Here is a 6,000-nt window from a genome sequence, read left to right on the forward strand (position 1 = left end):
TCTCGTTAGCTTCCTGAAAGTCTCAGTTATTATTTGGTCATGTGGTGTAGCTTGCCGAGGTAAAGTTGGCAATGGTGATAGCCAGCCATCGGTCTCATTTCTGCTGAACATGACTTCTGTCGGAGCATACCCAGTGGCGGAGTCTGGTAACTTATGCAGCTTCTCAAAAGCCGAAACAATCTCTCCCCACTTGGTATGGTGATTAGGGATATAGGTTCGCATGAACCGATTCAACCAAGCTACTTTTTGGATGAAAGCGAGTACAAAAATGTGTTTAACACTGTGTCCTTGTAGAAACGTTGTCTATTTCATACCGGTAAATTATGCGGCATTGCCTGATACAATGATATGTTTTATCAAATTTAATAATGCAGTTGGTTCATAACTTTTGAATAGGGGGGGGGAACAGTTGAATTTTTCACTGGGTATAACTTTATGAATTTGGAAAAAGCATCATACATTGCAAAGATATATTTTACACCTCCTTACTTGGTGGGTAGTGTTCCTTGGATATCCACTGAAACCAGTCATAAGGGTTTGCTGGGTACAATAGGATGAAGTTCGCTTGCAGTGGGCAGATTGATATGTTTCACCTTTTGACAAACTACACATGTTCTCACTAGGTCCTGAATTACTCTTTTCATATTATTAAAATGACAATGTCTTACCAGAAGGGCTCTACACTTCTCAATTCCTATGTGTTCCGACAAGAGGTGCCCATGCCATATCATATCAGTAATACATATTTTGGGTACACAGATAAACCATGTATCCTTGTTTGTATCCTCTCTGTAAAATATTATCTCATTTTAATTGCTTCCTACTTCATTTCCTTCAGAAGCCTGGAGTTCTTGTTTGATTTTTCCTAACACAGGATCTGCAACCTGTAATCTAGGTAGTTGCCTGCATATCTGCAGGCACTTTTTTCTGTAAATATGATCTTTCATGATCAAGATTCTACATGCTGACGCCATTCCAGTATTACTGTCAATTCTGGCAGAACCTGTGGCAAACATGATAGATCATTGGGGATTACATTGTCACTACTGTTAATATACATTATTTGGAATTGATATTCCTGGAGTGCAAGTACCCATCTAGTCAATCTATCATGCACCAGGTTACGGGCCTGATGATCACAAAAGATTTTCACATTCATCCCATACATATAGTATCGAAACTTTATCATGGTCCCCACAACTGGCAGTGCTTCGAGTTCAGTAGCAGTGTAGGAACGTTCACAACTCAATAACACTTGACTTCCAAAACCAATTATTTGTATTTCCTTTATTCCTTCCTTCTCCTCAATTTGGAACAAACAAGCTCCTACCCCAACAGCGAAAGAGTCTGTGGTAAGACAAAACTCCTTTGACATATCAGGATGCAATAATAAGTAAGCATTCAAAAGGGGTTGTTGTATTTGCTCGAACGCCCACTGACACTGGTCATTCCATATCCATGGTAGATTTTTCCTCAGCAAGTTTAAAAGTGCTTTGTCATTCAATAGCTGGTTGGGTATAAACAGTCGAAATAAGGACACTAGGCGTAAAAATGCCTTCAATTGTTTCTTAGTTCTTGGATGAGGAAAGTTCTCAATCACCTTCATTTTCTTTGTATCAGGTACAACACCTGTGGGTGATATTATGTGTCCAAGAAATTTAATTGTCCCTCTGCCAAACTTGGACTTCGCCAGGTTTACAATAACGCATATCAATGTGGCTTTCCCAATGTGGAGATGCTATTAACAGTTCTTCTACATATAATGTTACATGGTCTAGTAAATCTGGTCTCAACACTGTGTCAAGTACTGTAATGAAAACACCTTCACTGACATTTAACCCAAATGGCAAAACTTTAAACTGATAGCTTCTCCCAGAAAATACAAATGCAGTATATTTTCTTGATAACTCATTAAGAGGGATCTGCCAGTAGGATGACCTCAAATCTATAGATGTTAAATATTTTACCCTGAAAACTTCTGGATTTGTTCCTCCAGGTTCTTGGGTCATGTCCTCACCGGTAAAATGATTTTACTGATATCCTGCACATCGAGTACAAGACACATGCTATCCTTTGCTGCTGCAACTAGCGGACTACTATATAGGGATAAAGGTGGTTCGATTATCTACCATTTGAACATATTTCTTATCTCTTTAGTCACTGTCTCCTTTCTGGACCATGGGACGGTGTAGTTGGCATGGCAAAATGTACCATGAGGCACTGCCTCAATGTTATAAGTGTATCCTTTTATTGCATCTGATTTCTCGGAGAACACGTTTTCATAGCTTATGAGCAGCTGATTAATTCATTCTGTTGTGCCACCGACAAATATTCTGATTCCATGACCTTCATGTATATCAGATTGCTTTTCTCTTCACTGTCTTCAGTAATAGATTCATTATAATATTCTTTTCTTCCACATAAGTCTGAGTACAGGTTCATAACCTGTAGACCCTCAAATCTAACCTGAAAGCCACAGCAATATTTTTCATGCATTTCTCCTGTTGATAACACTGGAAATGTCACACGTTTACCCTTGTTCATAATGGTCAATTCACTGCACAAGAGGTCGATTTCTGCGTTCCTCTGTCGTAAAAATTCTATTCCCAGAATGCAAGCCACCATCAATCCTTTAACAACAAGGAACAAGCTTTTTTTTGCTTCATTTCCTATAAGAAATTCAACTTGCACATGTTGCATTATGATTTGGGATTGTGCAATTGAACATGTCACTCGACAATTTTTTACTGGCAGTACAGGGATGTGATTGTTTTGACTTACGTACTTGTAAAGTTCTAAACTCAGGACGTTAGTTGTCTATTATTATTTGAATCGGTGCACCGTGTATTTAGGCTTGTAATACCGCTTGCACAACATCTTTATCTGTTTGTTTACATTTTTGAGGTACATTTACTAATTCCTCCTCTATTTTCACCCTGTCATTATACCTCAGCATACAGAGATTGTTATTGTCATTATAGAATTTGCCCTCATTACACCATCTCACAGCCAACAATGAGCGGATTGCTCTTTAGTTTGATGGATGAGTGACATTGGGTTGACAATTGAAGAGCACAAGGCAAAAATGATGATAGTCACTTTTTTGTAACTTTTCAGGACGGCGAATTTTCTGCTCTAGTCTATCATAAACGTTCAGTGTATGATTATCACAACATTTTTATTGTTTTATATCCATTTGTTTAGGTGATAAATATTATACAATAATCAGATTTTCAATTTTAGGGTACTTTGTTAATTAAGAACTTAAATAGGTACACAAAAAACATGTTAAAAGTGATGGTAGTCATAGAAAACTTGGTGAAAACGATGTACTTCTTCAGTGGATCTTGTAATCTGTAAACAGATTCTGTTTACTGTTTATTTTATAAGATTTATAATATTCTAGATTTTAAGACATTATGCCTATATAGATTTTATTTTAATACTGTTACATACAACTTATGTTTTGTCAATGAGGAAGTTCTTCAAAGTATTTTAGAGCAGATGGACTGCAAAACTGCTTCAGGTGCTGCAGGTCTTGGTACTTTCCAGGTTTTAGTTTAATTAGATCTGGAAATAAGCAAACTTTTGGGATAAAACAAGGGAACCTGCTGGTGGTTTTACCCTTCCATGGGATTTTCTTTTCTTTGTGCTAGGTTTACTGACGCTTTCACAATCTTCATCCACACTTGACTCACTTAATTCACTCATTTTCATAGAAACTCCTACCAAGTATACAAGCTATAAACATTGGCAACTTTCTCACCACAAACACAAAGTAAACAAAAGAATGAAGACAGCACTTTGAACTCCTGATAAAGCAGGTTTTGCCAACCTTAGGAAATGACTCTCATCATATGTGCCGTGAACACAGATTACATTCATCGGTTTTACCGGTCACAACAAAAGTAAAATGGCAAATAGCTTAGTAACTGCCAGCATTCTTGCCGTGTATACCCCCCTACAAATTCGGCCATATTTGAGCTACAAATTCCTGTCCTAACCTGAAAATGGGAAAAAATTGACTATCATCATTTTTGCCATGTGCTCTTCAATTATCTGTCACCTCCACTACCCACACACTATGATTTTGGTTGTTGTTACTGTGCTTGGGTTGGCTGTCCTGGCTCCTGGATGGTGCAGTTTGATATGTCACATTGTTCTGATTATGTGGCGGGTGGTTATAACCTCCAGCCATGTTTTGTTGTGGACCAGAATTTGTATTCCACTGTGGCACTGCATTTTGTTGCCACTGTGCTGGTGGTTCGTTATACCCAAGCCACTGGTTCCGGTTATTCTGCCACTGCAGATTACCATTACCATTGTAACCATTACTTATGCGCCAATCATTATGCCTTTTTCTGTTTTGATTAGTATAACCGATACTATTGTTTGGCACCCAATTCTGTTTCCTATATTTTTGTCTGTTCCCATTACCGTTTGGTATTGGGTTATTATAACTACAGTTGTAATCAGCTTTCTGCTGCTCACAACCTGCACGATTCCACTTATTTTCGATTTTCATATCCTCAATTAACAGATCCACAGAGTCAACTATGTAGATGAATTTCATCTTTATCAGTCTGATCACATCACGATCAGACATAGGTTTGTTCCAATACCTAGTCTTATTTATGAACTTTGCAAAGTACTTGCACAAAGTTCCTAATTTGGGATTGTACATTTCAGGGCCGTATAGTTCTTTAGGCAGTCTTTCTTGTACACTGTCTGACCAAAATTTCTGCAAAAATGCACACTCGAATTGTTGCATAGTGTGGCGTTTTTCAGATACATTTGTTGCCTACAGTGCCACATCACCTTGTATAAAAGAGACTAAAAACTGTATGCATTGGCTTTCTGTCCAACCCCAGGGAAAACCATTACAAAAGCTCTTGATAAAAACAACTTCGCGGGCATTACGTTTCTCAATATTGAAAGGCAGAAGTGTTCGATTTTGATCACATTATCTTCCTTCCACTACAGTGTCCGTTTCGTTTCTTAATTCGTGTTGTGAACTACATGGTATTGTATATTGTTCATGTCTGTTATTGACAGCTGGTTGTGTCTGCATGTAAGTGCTTTGCACACCATGTATGTTGTCATAACGATCTGTACATGGAGTCTGATTGGCTGTCAGTCCTCCACTGTATACTTGGTTCTCTAGCTCAGATAGCCATCGTGCGACATTTCGTTGCCAAATTGGTAACTCTGCTGGCACACGTGACTTCATCTGCACTAATTCGACTTGTATTGCGGCAGCGCTGGCGTCAGTGTTTACGCTCATAGCCACTGTCGCTTGTTCAACAGCTGACTTTACATCGCTCTCTATCTTTGATGAGATTTTGCGATTTTTAAGTTCTTGCCATTCAACAAGTTCCTTCTCAACTTTGTGTGCTTGGGCTTCTAAATACTCATCAATGATATGATGTGCCTCAAGCTCCGCATTGCCTATACGATTTGTTAGGTTCTGAACATCGTCTTTGAGACTAGTGTGAGATATTTGCAATTTCTGCATCTCACTAGACAAACTTTGTACAAGATCGGGTATCTCCTTACACACATCCCACATCTCAACAAGTTCATTTTGTATACCACTTAGTTTTGATTCCATATGTTGCTCTCGCTCACTAAGCATTTGAGCTAATTTTTGGTCTCTTTCTCTATCTCTTTGTTACTCACGCTCATGGAGCATTTGAGCTAATTTTTGCTTTCACTCTCTGAGCATTTGAGCCAATTTTTGCTCCTTTCTGTTCTAAAATTGGTTCCTTCTCCCGTTCTTTCTGTTCTAAAAGTCTTTCCTTTTCTCTAGCTCTTTCCTCAAGCCTTTTCAAAAATTCTGCGAAAGGATCCGCGATAGGCGAGCACACAGGTGCCACACCTAATCTAACACTTGGTTGGCCCCTTTGCACATGCAAAGGAGTCATTAATATTTCATTGTCTTTCTGCTGTGGAGCATCATTTGACGTCCACAGATCGTTACCCCCACCCCCCCTCCCCCCG

The sequence above is a fragment of the Schistocerca cancellata genome, chromosome 1, assembly GCF_023864275.1.
Source record: "Schistocerca cancellata isolate TAMUIC-IGC-003103 chromosome 1, iqSchCanc2.1, whole genome shotgun sequence".
NCBI lineage: Eukaryota > Metazoa > Arthropoda > Insecta > Orthoptera > Acrididae > Schistocerca > Schistocerca cancellata.